Source organism: Amblyomma maculatum, chromosome 1 (assembly GCF_055883805.1).
Source record: "Amblyomma maculatum isolate TAMU_Amacu chromosome 1, ASM5588380v1, whole genome shotgun sequence".
NCBI classification, from domain to species: domain Eukaryota; kingdom Metazoa; phylum Arthropoda; class Arachnida; order Ixodida; family Ixodidae; genus Amblyomma; species Amblyomma maculatum.
In genome coordinates, this window is record NC_139344.1 from 434,173,091 (window position 1) to 434,187,571 (window position 14,481).

The following is a 14,481-nucleotide window of genomic DNA, read 5'->3' on the forward strand; positions in this document are numbered from 1 at the left end:
CAGCTATGATAAACGCTAAATACTCAGAGCTGCTTCGTACGGAAAATATTTTTCTAATATTCAAATTCACACGTGTAATCCATTTTTCAAAGGGTGCAGAAATATATCCCCGCCCACCACCCGAATGTTGGCTAGATCCTCGTCGTTTATGCACGCAATGGGGCTCACCAAATGCGTAAGAAAATCGTATGAGATTAAGCATGGAGTCGACGTGAGTATGGATACAGAAAAATCAATAAGATGGCTAAGTAGACATTTTTGTTACGTTTTTGTGCAAGCACAAGAAGACGACCGCAGTCGGGAATGAATATAACTCGACAAGAAGGCTCGTGATGGCTTACTGCTAGAAAGCCAGATTCAGGAGGCTGGTTGTTTATTTTAGAGCTACCCTATCAGCGACCACGGGTGTAATCCTGGCTATAGCACTGCTATTGTGCATTCATGAGCTATCACACGTGGGCTTGTGGTCAGGCATGTAATTTTTTGAGAACTTGTGGACCATGACTGGTGATTTTTACTTTGGCTTATCGCGCTCTGCTAAAAACAAGTAATCGTGAAATGATGGTAGCGGCATTTAAGACTTTGGCACAGCGTATTATGCGAACATGAAAACAGACAAGTAGGAAAGTATTGTGGTTATCACAACTGAACAGCTGATAATTGCATCGTACGCACAGTGGAGAAACTGCAGCTAACCAAGTTGGAAAGACATGATAGTGTCCCCTTATGCAAATAGACTGACTGGGAGGCGTCGTAAATAGCCAGCGACGCAATTTGCCAAGCACTGTGCCCGTATGTCCCAGGCGCGTGTACACGCGCGTGAAACGGGAAATGAGCCAGCAGCAAAGTCGTAAATACATCACATGGCGCTTCCTGACAGCTCAACCTTAAACACAAAGACTTTATCGCACATCAGTGGTCTTCTCTTTAACCACATAAATGTCTAGGCGTACACCACGAACGTTGTTCGCAAGATGTCCCACGCCAATACGCCTTACGAGGAAGTTGCGCAGACGCTATACAGTACACATTGTCAAACACTTTCCCGCGATAGAAGAGAGCGAGCAGCCTCAGCCGGATGCTATGTTCGTTTTAAGAGCATACCAGAGCTCTCTGAATTTTCGTTGAGTCGACGTGAGAACCTCTGTGCGCCATAACATCATTAGTCAGGTGAGGAAACCACCGGTGATTTTAATCGCAGTGACTTGGTTCGGTTTGTGTAGTGTCCGTTAAGGTAATCTTTAAACTTTAAGGGCAACAGAATGCGGTGGAAGACTCACGTGTTCAAGAAGTTAACTGCGACAATTAAGAATGCCTGAGTTTGCGAACGGAGGTGTTATTTTTTATCAGCTGGAGAGGTCTGCCTTGCAATGTGTGTAACTATGATGATGATGGTCACGGGCAGGAGCTGCCAACTCGAGTCGCTCCTTTCATATGTTCATATGAGAGGGTGATAGAATCTGCCTGCCAGAACCATTTGCATTCTCGTTACCCCTGCGACACGCAGGTACGTCCATACCGCTTGGTTGAAGTGTGACTTTATATGAGGGCTGTCAGCGTCCGCTCTCGCATCACACCCTTAAGAGATGAGCTTAAGTATCCCCAATAATGTTGCACCTTACATTAACAGGGCGTAATAGGGGAATGATGTAGCAAGCAAAAGAAGCTTCCGCCGTTGCTTTCGCAATTCAACTAGGGTTAACTAGAGCTAAACCACATTTTTTTTACTGGCATATTCAGTGTCAAGCAGCAACGCATGGTAACATTTTCTTGAATGAGATATTTTGCGTGTCCCGACCCTTCTAGTGGCAACCGCCAATAGAAGCAAGCGTGGATCCACATGCTTGAAGCCCTTGAATACAAAACAATATTTGCATAAATGAAAACATTGAAGCACCGTATATGAACGCAATAAATAAGTTTAATTCGTAGCGAGTGACGATTCTCCACTCACATTTCAGATAACTCAAACTGACCTTATCTGTGCTTTTCTCAATATATCACCTCCTGTGAGACAATTCACTGCTTGTTTTTATTTTTGCAGCAAGACAGGCCGATTGGCAATAAGCATAGAGAGCCACGTCTCTTCATTGTTTTTAACTGCTATATTTGCATTTTATTGTTTGATTCTAGGCGCGTCAAGTATGTTTTAAAAGTTTATAACAGTATATTCAAAACGTTTTCGCGACAGACAACGACCACTCCCATTCTCTTGCTGAAGCATGTAAATTGTATCCTGTGTGGTGGGTCAGCTTCATAAAGTGCCAAATAAATTCGCCTGTATTTTTTTTTTCATTTTAATTCTGCGCCGGCCTTCTGATAATGTATAATGTGGATTTTGGATGAAGTTTTAGTGCTATTTGTCTACGTTCAGAGCCTAAAACTGAATTTACGTGTCTATTTTGCGCCCAAAACGCGCATAATTAGTGCCTAAAAATCCGGCCTCTAGTCATTGGCGCAGGACATGTACTAACAAAGGTAGACTTCAGCTAAGTTCTTTTTTATCAAGTTCGTTACGTTTCGTTTTGCAGCAGTATATCACATGCACTCTGGATAGTCCAAACAGCCTAAATGGCTACTCCACTGAACATTGCATTTCTTTTTTGCTAAAATAGGTTACCTACTATAGCATATAACCACAGCTACACAGGACAACCTAATCGGAGAGCATCCGATTTACTATGCGAAAGATAAGATCATTTCACCAGGGGAGATTCCAAGCAAACGTTTTCGGCTAAAAAGGTATGAACGGTAAACTTCGGACATGGGTTACAAAATTCTCATGAAGTAATCGTTTGCCAAAGGTGTTGTGACAACGCTATTCTCTTGGAGGTGCACCCCAGCTCTCAAAGGCGGTGCTTAGTCGGCAGTCGGCGACTGGGTTAGAATATATATACACATGACACTGAGTATAAACTACGCCACCATTTCATATTCGGGTGCCTATAGGATAAGAGCAGTTTGCTTCTTAAACGTGTCTGAAATACACTTTGCTTCGTCGCAATTCTTTCTCTTTTTACTGAGGAAAGAGACTGTTGCAATATTTTCTCAAGCACACCGGCGTATGGTGCCCTCCTTTCGGCTGTGCTGCTTACATTTCTCTCCGCATTGCACATGAATCTACTCGCTTTCTTGAGCGCCAGCACCGCACCTTTTTGACAGCTCCTGAAGGGGGTGACAATACAGCCGAATTGGCTAAACTGACGACCCAGTATAACGCAAGTTCTAAACATAGTAGAGCAAGAGCTTTCCGCATATTAAACTTTCTTCTATAGCTGGTACGCCTGCGATGCTTTTGTCTAATACAATGTATAAATTTTTGCCGGATCTCAGTAGCCTATGAAAGGGATTTTACGTACCTGTGAGACTTCTGAATTTTCTTATAGGCGTTGCTCGTCAGGCACAGCAGTCATTGCCTAATGTTAGAAAAACGTGCCGTGTGATGCCTACTTTCGCCGTCCTGTGTGTGTGTGTGTGTGTGTGTGTGTGTGTGTGTGTGTGTGTGTGTGTGTGTGTGTGTGTGTGTGTGTGTGTGTGTGTGTGTGTGTGTGTGTGTGTGTGTGTGTGTGTGTGTGTGTGTGTGTGTGTGTGTGTGTGTGTGTGTGTGTGTGTGTGTGTGTGTGTGTGTGTGTGTGTGTGTGTGTGTGTGTGTGTGTGTGTGTGTGTGTGTGTGTGTGTGTGTGTGTGTGTGTGTGTGTGTGTGTGTGTGTGTGTGTGTGTGTGTGTGTGTGTGTGTGTGTGTGTGTGTGTGTGTGTGTGTGTGTGTGTGTGTGTGTGTGTGTGTGTGTGTGTGTGTGTGTGTGTGTGTGTGTGTGTGTGTGTGTGTGTGTGTGTGTGTGTGTGTGTGTGTGTGTGTGTGTGTGTGTGTGTGTGTGTGTGTGTGTGTGTGTGTGTGTGTGTGTGTGTGTGTGTGTGTGTGTGTGTGTGTGTGTGTGTGTGTGTGTGTGTGTGTGTGTGTGTGTGTGTGTGTGTGTGTGTGTGTGTGTGTGTGTGTGTGTGTGTGTGTGTGTGTGTGTGTGTGTGTGTGTGTGTGTGTGTGTGTGTGTGTGTGTGTGTGTGTGTGTGTGTGTGTGTGTGTGTGTGTGTGTGTGTGTGTGTGTGTGTGTGTGTGTGTGTGTGTGTGTGTGTGTGAGAGAGAGAGAGAGAGAGAGAGAGACTAACAGTCACAGGTGCGTTTACGAGTACATTTCTATTGTCGCTTAATCTCCTTATGCAGGCATTGTTGCGTGAGCATGTGCTTTTCAAGAATCCGGAAGCCCACGCTGGAGTAGATGCAAAGTCGTTTTAGGCACCACAATTCACGCATGGCTTAATGTAAGAAAAATCTTGCAATTTTTTTAAGTGAATGCGAACTTTTTCTTATTAATGGTCACCTGATTGCAAACTAGCGCTTTTGGTATTCATGTATGAACTGTACTCACCACGCTAAATACCATCGTGAGTATAACTCTGCGGTCCACGGTGGACACTGTTAAATCATCACCGCCCAATATCTGCATGTCCGTGTGCAGATTCCTGCGCCAGACTATTTTGTTAATGACGCGACCCGCACTCAAGAGTACCCTGCGGTGTGGCAGCCCTCTGAACATATTGTCAAGATGCGGCTTCGTGCAAGTCTGTCTCGGCCAGTTGACACAGGCCTCTCGGGCCGAACGTCATAAGGTGGCCGGCGGGAGTGTTTCAGGTCGCTTTCCTGCACAGGGGTAAGAAGAAAAGGATGCTTAGAAGGAAAAGCGAAAAGAGATAAATCGATCAGGAGGAAGCACTTCAAGCAAAGACACTCGCGTTGCAATCATACGAGGGACGCTTTAAATCTCGAAAGCATGTCCGCACGCCTTGAGGACACGTTATTTCCCTTTTCTGTATTTGTTTCTGAGTTAAAATTTGATTTTAAGGCCCGCTTGTCGCTATCATTTAACACAGTAAGCCGCCACATAAATCAGTGGATTTGGCATTCGACTATTACTCCCAATTGTTTGTAGGTTCAATTCTGGCTGCGGCTGTGAAATTTTGGTGGAAGCCAAGTACATCCGTCAGCACGCTTAACCCGAACGTTCTACATCTTGACCTGTACTACCTCCAGCACCATGAAGCATTGGCCGCTGGAGCCAAGACAACACCTCAGTATGTTTACGATGTTTGGCCGTAGCTGGAGCGCTGTTGGATGTGACCTGTCTACGCTATTGAAGGGCCTGTGTCATCGCGTTCCGCAAGTGGCTGAGGTAAAAGACGCCAGCACGGAAAACACATTGCAGTAGTTTACTTATCTCGTCATCAAGACATGGTATGGTACCAGTCGCGCGCCTTCCATTTTGGCTCTAACGTTGCCGCTTGGAAAAATTAATGATTAGCAAGGGCACAGTAAACGCGGCTTCACGGTGTTGGCACGGTTGGACGGCAAATAAATAGGCTGGTTAAAGTTCAGCTTCCTAAACCTTGTCTTCCCTGAGTTTTGAGGCCTAACTTGAAATCTGCGTGAGCAGTCAAACGCTTTGTCGGATTGATCCAATAAGCAAACTACTGCAGTGTTTTCTGCGCGAGCGTGTTTGACCGCAGCTACGAGCGAGACGCGGCGCCACGGGCGGCCAAGTGCCCACTTCTTCCAACGACGAAAGACAAGTCATGTCAAACTGCGTTTCAGCTACCGTCAGCTACCGCAAGCATACCGAGACAATGCCCCTTCTCCAGCGGGCAAAACTTCGCGTAGCTAACGTCAGTGCAGGTCAGACTATCGGCCGTTAAGATTAAGCGTGCTCATATTAGTACAAAAGCGCCGGTTGAGTGTCAACGGACTTTCAAGAAACCTTGGCGGTCTATATTAACCCGATATCATCCAATGCTGAGTAGCCCTTAGCACAATTATCACTTTAGAGACCTCAAACCCTACAATTTTCATTTCTTTCCATACATTAGGAAAGACATGCTTTGTGGCTTAGGGTCGAGTTAACGCATTGTGAGCAGATCACGGTTAAAATGCAACAGGAAGCACAAGTGCCTAAATTACTCCTTACTCTCACCGTAAAATCAGAAGTCTGACCATCTGACAGGAAGAACGAAAAGCATAGATGCTCTGCAAACTTCAAAATAGAACTTAACCCCAGTCAACACTGCAAGCAAAATGACGCACTCCCGGGTTTACAGCAGCTTTACCTCCTTCCTCCACGTTTACCGACGCGGAACCTGGCATCAGCGTAACGGAACTAGTTTTCACAGTGTTCTATCTTTTTCATCTCAACGTTTTCGCTGTTCACTCTCTCCAAAGCCCACTTCAACCGGTTGTCGGCTCGCCAAAAGCAATTCAGCCAGTGTGTGCTCTTCCAGATTGAGAACCGTACGCCGTGACACTGCCCTGTTGATAACCATGTCGTCTAAGGTCGCTTTGAGAAGTACGCGGCGAATTCGCCTCGTGCTCGCTGTTGCAAGCGTTTCTCCTTCCGTGCGGCGGAGTCATCAGTCAATTGTATGTTTGCCGGGCGGACAGCCTCGCACAACTTTTGAATTTGCAATTCGGGTGATTATTCTATAAACATACGCACGCCCAGCAAGCGACACAACACTGCTCGTGACCCGTCCATATATTTTTTTGCTGTGCATCTTGTGGCTCGCTCGTAGCTTTAAGGGTGAGCGGCAAAAGAACAAGACGAAACGGGTTTGCGTTTCTCACGGGACAACGAGAAAGGAATGATTACCACGACGTCCTCCGCTCCACCGGGCAGACAGGGGTATCCTCGAGAGGACAAAGGAATGGACCGAAGCTTGACGTATGCGCATGTGTTACGCGTCACGACTGTCGGTGGAATTCTTCAGCGAAGGTTCAATACGTAATGCATCTCTATGAGGTTTCTTTTGCGGGATTCTTTTTCTTCTTTTCCGTTTTTCGCCTCTGCCGACTTCCGGGATAACAATGTACAAATACGCAGCAAGGAGTATGCTCAGACGCTGCGTCATGTGCAGTCCTTCTTCAGTGATTCCAAATGATGTGGAGTAGAAATGATGTGCAGTCAGTGCAGCAGAAATAGTTCTAGATGCTTGCCCATAATTAAAGACGAAACGTCTTGCAGACGTGTTGGTTTGTGGTTGGTTTGTGGGGTTTAACGTCCCAAAGCAACTCAGGCTATGAGAGACGCCGTAGTGGAGGACTCCAGAAATTTCGACCACCTGGGGTTCTTTAACGTGCACTGACATCGCACAGCACACGGGCGCCTTGCTTTTCGCCTCCATCGAAAAGCTGCGCCGCGGCCGGGATTCGATCCCGCGTCCTTGGGAACAGTAGTCGAGCGCCGTAACCACTGCGGCACCCCGGCGGCCGTACTCTTGCAGACGTGTATATCGAGAGGCAGGTAAATGTGACGCGATATCCGGTTTTGTCAGAGCTTTCATAGGACCCGGCTTGGTGCGACGATTTGAGAAATAATCATTAGAATATTACTTTCCGCTCATTTCTGTACATAAACTGGATTGCTTTGGTCACTCCCAATGCGATAGCTACCATCTGCGCTAAAAATCTCGGCGGCAATATTTTTTATTCAGTATACCTTTAAAGAAGAAGCTGCTGCAATCGTGAACTAGAGTCTTTGATTTTCCGTCTATTATTTTTCCTGCGAATCAATAATATATCTTGTCATCAATCAAGCTGAGTCTGGAATTTTATGCGATAAGGTACAGTACCTATGTTTGGTTTCACGCATACGCTCTGTTGTCATCGAATGTTTTTGTCAGTCCCAAATCAAAGGAATAATTCTTTAATAACTCTTAGAGGGACACAGAGCGGCAGAAAAAGCTTATTTGCGGCGCAGCACCAGGCTTTATTTAATGAAATCCTGTCTCACAGCTGCCAAGCAAGGCCACCTTTACCACCAGCTGGTCTACAATGAATAAGGAGAGAGGGGAAAATCTCTCCAGAAGTACTTGGACCTTAGAGTCTGCTTATAGGCCGAATAAATTTCTCAATGAGTGAATATCTAGTTTCTTTCTGCCGTTTTGGCCTGGACACAGGTTGCTGAACTAAGATGGCAAACCACATCAGCGCAACTTCTTACTCTTCTCTTTGTAGAATGCTGTATTTAAGCTACTTATACCCCATCAGAGAGAAACCATATAGGAATACTAAAGTGGTTTTAAATTTGCTACCTTCCTAGAGTTTTGAAGTAGACTCATTATTGATCACATCATTAATGTATGCTTTTCTTTCTTTGTTATGCGTACAACGCAGGTGCATTCAAGTATTGGTAGCGCGCCATTCAAATAACCCGCGCAAGAACATGAGAGAATGGACAGTGTAGGGGAGAACTTCGCACAAGGCATTCCGTTATGACGTCACTTCGAGGAATTGGAGGTACTCTGAGGGATCTGAAAAAAGTTCCAGTGTGCTTCGTTCCTTATCAGGTATGCGTTGTGAAGCATAACATTTCAGATGGGGTTTCTGCACCCGATCCAATTTAGAGGTTCAGGATTCAGCTCGGCTTCTTTTAAACGCATGTCTACTGTGGGGTCACTGTGCCTTGATCCTCGAGTACGGGAAATGATAAGGGTTTCCTTCGCGTGCTGGATGGACCATCATCAGGCAGCATTCCCCGTATGTTTAGTTTGTCTGAGCCTCCGACGCAGTAATTCCTTCAATGGCTCACTCGCATCAAGGTGCTCGGCCACAGCGGGGAAACGGTGAAACTCTCGATGGCCACTCGAGCTGAAATAGCGTGCATTTATCACTTTCACAACGCAGCGTAGTGCTGCGATCGGCACGACATGCATCCCAACTCCAGAGTCACATCTGGAGCTTCTCTAATTCTCCGAATGTCCTCACGCGACATCTTGACAACTCATAAGTGCCGGCACTACTCGAGGTGTAATCCGTGGCGCCGATTGCATATTTCTGCTAAAAAGACCATTTGCACTTGTTTCTGCCTAATTACGCTTCAATATTCGTGTACGCGGCATGAAATAAAATTTTAGAAAACGCGTAAGCTTCACCTGTGATTCTTTTTACTGTTTTTTTTTATTTATTTATTTTTTGAGAGGGGGGGGGGGAGGAGGCAACAGTTTCTGTTTCGTTCCTCGTTGGAGCATACAATCGAAGATACATGTGTTGTAGGCTCGAACGCCCATTGTGAACTAGTATCCAACTTGACTTCAAGATCGATGCTAAATGCCACGAGAAGTGGTATAACATGAGAGCGTTGACGTCAAAATATCGAATTGAAATCACGTGCGTAGTTTTACGATGCGCTTTTGTTTTCAAGTCTGCAGGTTACGGAGACGCCTTTCGACGTATGAGTTGTATACGCTGTCGCATAGAACTGCAGGTTTTCGTTCCAAGCACGGCTTTTGCAAAAAGTGCTATGGCTGCCCTTTAATGACCTTGCAAAAACGTGTACAAAGCTCTGGTGTACCTGCCCTCAGTCCGTGTATTTAGCAGCTTTCGACCAGCCTAAACTCATCATATTATGTACTTTCGCGAGCTATTGTTTTTCCTTGGTTTTGTGATCACATTTAAAACCGAAATAAATGCCCGAAGCATTCTAGTTCTTTAATTGCACGTGAAGCGTTTACTGCTCGTTCCGTGCAATAGGTTCCACCGTCGCCGTAACCCACAATAGAGAAAAATGATTTTGGAGAACAAACGCACGTGATTCGGCTGTCGAAATCGTGACGCAACCGTTGCTGTAGGGTGGGTTGTATGAAGTCGCCAGATGACGTCACATAGCTGAGTTTGCTGGCGCTAACTCAGGATTTTCATTGCAGGTGGGTAAATGGGATCAGAATCTTACCCTCTGCCTCCCTGGACTCCCCAGTGAGACATGCTACTCCTGGACCAAGCTGACAAATTTCTGTATGGGCTCTTTTACAACGAAACTTTAAGAAATCGTCATTAGCAGCAGCTGGGCTATGCCAACCGCAGGAAAAGGCCTCTTCCATGTTTTTTCCCGTTAACCCCGTCGTGCGCTAGCTGCATCCACTTGACTCGCCGCTAATTTCTTAATTTCAACTGCCTCGTAATTTCTACCACCCCGTCCAATTTGTCACCCTTACCAACCGTCGATTATCCTCTCTTCGCACTACATTCCCTGCCCATGCCCATTACTTGTTCTCGGTTTCGACTAAAATGTCATTAACTCGACTTTGTTCCCTGCTCCTCCACTCGACACGCTTTGCCTCTCTTAACCTATCATTTTTCGCTCCATAGCCCTCTGCGTTGTCCTCAATTTACGTAAGTCATTTTCGTTATTCTCCGCAATTTTGTCCCATGGGGGAATACTGGTAAGACACAGCTGTTACACAATTTCCTCTTGAGGGGCACTAGCAAGCTGGTAGCGAGGACCTGCGAGTACTTGCTAAATGCGCTCCATTCCAGTCTAAATCTCCTAGTTATTTCCCGTTCGTGCATGGTCTGGACTCTGCGGCTGCTCCCTGTCTAAGGTACGTTTTCTCATATCACATCTGGCGCCTGGCTACCTATTGTAAACTTATGCTCCTTTCCGATGTTGTTGAACATCACTTTAGTCTTCCGCATAATACGTTTTAGGCCTATAATTTTGCTTTGCCTGTCTTGATCATTAATAATTATTTACAGTTCGCCCCCTGAGTTACTTACCAAGACAATGTCATCAACTAATCACATATTACTGACACGTTTTCCGTCAACTGTTATTTATTTTTTCCCATTCTAGGGCTGTGAATACCTCCTCTAAACAAGCGGGGATTAATATTGCAGTCATCGTGTCTGCTTGCCTAAAATGTTTCCATTAACGGATTATGGTCGCTGTGCAATCACTATATTTATCTTTAACTATACTTTCACATATGGATCATCTACATCAGGATTTCGCAATGTATGCATGGATAGTGAAGTGTAGACTCTGTAAATTTCTTTTCATAATTTATAATTTTATGCACAAGTGTTGGTTCTATTCTGAGATTTTTTGACCAGCTGGTTGCCGGTGTTGATATGATCCATTGCTTAGTAGCATTTCCGAAATCCTCCCTGGTACTTTGTTTAAGATTTCCCTTATTCTATTAGCTAATACCATAGTAAATATACCTTGCTAGTGGTAAGCTGATCTGCTTGCAATTTTTCAAGTCTTTGAAGTTCCCTTTATTATAGATGGAAATCACGAGGCATTGCGGATACAGAATAACCAGTTTTTCTATCACAATCACTGAACCACCTTTCAACAAATCTGTAGTTTCCTGATTCTCTCTAGCTGATTTTTTCCTTTCGTTGCTTCCAATTTTTTGTCTACTTCATACGTAGTTACCGACGGGCTTTCTCTTTTTTTTTTTTTGGCGCTGCTCTATTACTATTCTCACTGTCGTCCTGGTCACTTCGGCCTTTGTCAACATGAGTGCATAACACCTCGGCTACTTTGTATATCCCATCCATATTGGTGATGGCACTGTCGGCCTTATCTCTTAGCACACTCATGAGGTACTTGTGTGTACCTAGTTTCCGCTTGACAGTTTTCAAACTACCGCCGATATTTATAGCATGCTGAATTCTCTGCGTGTTATGTTGGGTGGCTTCTCCCATAACGTGCAGTCTTGCGGTCGCATACTGAGCATAATAAGCACGCATGAAGCAATCAGTAGAGATGAAAAAATAATGAATGAGGTAGTAATAAATTGCATATACGCGAACAAGGGTATGACAGCCAACCGGAGGGAACGATTAACGCTGTCTGGTAAAGTACTGAAAGAGAAAAAATCAGCCCTCCCCCCCCCCCCTTTTCCCATTTGTTAATTTGGAAGCAAAAACATAAAACCACCTTCCTGCAGCCTGCTAAAAAACCTCTCGATCCTTACCCTTTCTATTATACGAACTTTAGCAATTTCTCGGATGCTGCTAAATACTGACCCAGACAAGATTTTGCGCAACTCTAGATATGGTAGCTTTAACTATGGTACGGCAGTTATGGGTACGCTCACACTAGGCCACTCACCCATGCAGTAAGCTGGGCGTCCTGCGTGACAGGCACAACGAGCAAGTTTGCAAAAGTATGCGATTGAAGGGGGGGGGGGGGGGGGGGGGGGAGAGAAGGCAGAGAGAGCCTTATCTTGCTGAGCAATCTTATGATATTAGAAACTGAGCAGGGTGCGGTGTGTGCGAGGACAACTGCGCCTAGATGCATCTAACCTCTGGCTCATAATGACAGTCTCATAATGACTGTATCTGCTATTAGGGCACATAAATACAACCCAGGGCACTGTAGAATTAACACTTAAAAATAAACAATCGATGCGCGGCTCTCTACATTTCTGTGTGGCATGCAATATAATTGATAATACATTTACGGGCAACAAAATCCAGCATAATTTAATATATGTTATGCTGTAGGCCTTCGTGTTTAAAAGCGCTGCACAAAAATATTTATGCAACGAAGTTCTCGTTCATTTTATAGAACGAACTGTGGATTTTGGCCTCTTCAAAACTGGAGTAATTGTAGTATTCTACAAAGCGCGTCTCAGATAAAGAGTGCAATGTGCCATATTCATCACTCTGACTTAATTGGGAAGGAAGATTCATATAATGGTTTGCGCAAACATCCACTTTCTAATCACTGAAAATTGTTTTTTCACGTGAAATACGTATTCCTTTCTTCCCTTATAGTCTTTCGAATAGAGGAATGGGACTATGTTATGTACGGAAATAAAGTGGTGTATGGGACATACCATGTTGGTTATTTTCTTCCTTTAACAACCCCATGAAGGTAATACAAGTTTTCCCGTTTCGCGAAGTCTTCGTTGGCTTTGAATTAGTTGGTGCAACGCCGCGCTAAGCTGATCGATTATCATGTAGGGTGGCACGTGACATCACAACAGTGCGTCCCACCAATTCACAAGCACCGACGTCAGTAGTGACTTTATTGCAACGATCCATACAAATGCATCCCACAAAGTACTCTGGATCCAGTTACGACATAGATGAATAAACAATTATATGCACCGCCCACAAAAAGATGTTCATGACTACCGCCCTCCCCGCTGTTAACCATCATGTTAATTTCTCTGATTATTTAGTTTCATCTTGTTAATTACTCTTCAGCCCGAGTTATTCCTCGTTCATTCACGTTCATGACTCTTATTTGTGCTTGTCTATCGAGCTGCACTGCATGCGTCCAACCTTGCACCTCTGTAAGGAAGCGGACCACACATATATCCGACTGTGGACCCACCGCTGTGATGCAGTTGTCGGGACTCTGGCCAAGGACAAGTATATGCCCAAAGATACAGCAACGAACCCCGGCCGTGGCGGCCGTTTTTCGATGGAGGCGAAAAGCTAGATGCCTTTGTTCTCTGCGACGTCAATGCACATTAAGAACCCCAGGTGATGAAAGTTTCCGGAGCCATCCACTAAGGCGTCTCTTATAGTCTGAGTTGCTTGGGGACGTTTAATCACATTAATAAAAGCAAACCACAGCCCGTTCTACTTGGAATATTACAGCTGTCAGATGTGGCAGTGAGATGGAATAGTCTCGTAGTCTCGACCAATCAGATCTACTTTTCCTGCAAAGTCTCGGGGCCAGTCATGTAACGATTTAGCCCCGCCGGGGTGGTGCAGTGGTTACGGCGCTCGACTACTGTTCCCAAGGAGGCGGGATCGAATCCCGGCCTCGGCGGCTGCGTTTCGATGGAGGCGAAATGGTGTGGCGTCCGTGTGCTGTGCAATGTCAGTGCACGTTAAAGAACCCCAGGTGGTCGAAATTTCCGGAGTCCTCCACTACGGCGTCTCTCATAGCCTGAGTCGCTTTGGGACGGTACACCCCACAAACCAACCAACCAACCAGCCAACCAATCACGCAACGATTTCTTGCATGCGCATTTCTTATTTTTAATGATCTTTCACATGTGCTTTTATATTGAGTTTTTTAGCTTTCATTTCAGTTCAGTTCAGTCGTTCAGTCGTGTCCGACTCTTCGTGACCCTATGGACCATATCACGCCACGCTTTCCGGTCTCTCACTATCTTCCTAACATCACATAAATTCATCTGCAGCTTTACCGAGAGCCAAAATACAAAGAGGTTGTTTTATTTCGACAGCGGGACTTTCTTTTCATGACTTTCAATTGATTACTAGAAGTGGAGGAAACAGGACGCACTTTTTGTGATATATCAATGAAGCAGGAATCGGTGAGGCTTAAAAGTAACTGATTCAGTAACTCGGGGTTCTAGCGCTGCTGCAGAAGTGAAAGCCTACCTTAACTACTTACCCTTAACTACCACTTTATTTCTTTTTGCAGTCCTGGCTCATGTTTTCTGGGACAGACATTTTTCATGCAACATATATTATATACATGTGCCGATGTACCTGAAATACCCACCTCAATTTGAGCATGAACTCGAGGGCTGGCAAACTTTAAATACTCAGCGCTCTCAAACGGCAAGCGAAAGCGTACAGGGTAATCCAGTACTGTCGAGTGATTGCAGTATTGCGCTATCTGTTGAGTCAAGTATTTGCGCCTAGTGTGTACAGTTGGATGAAAGCTA

The 14,481-nt window shown here is 45.1% G+C and overlaps 1 protein-coding gene across 5 annotated transcripts in view; it reads left to right on the forward strand.

The window, feature by feature from the left end:
- The window catches only part of LOC146209431 (uncharacterized), a 95,495-nt gene that overhangs the window by 31,723 nt on the left and 49,291 nt on the right, over positions 1–14,481 (forward strand). The window lies entirely within an intron of this gene.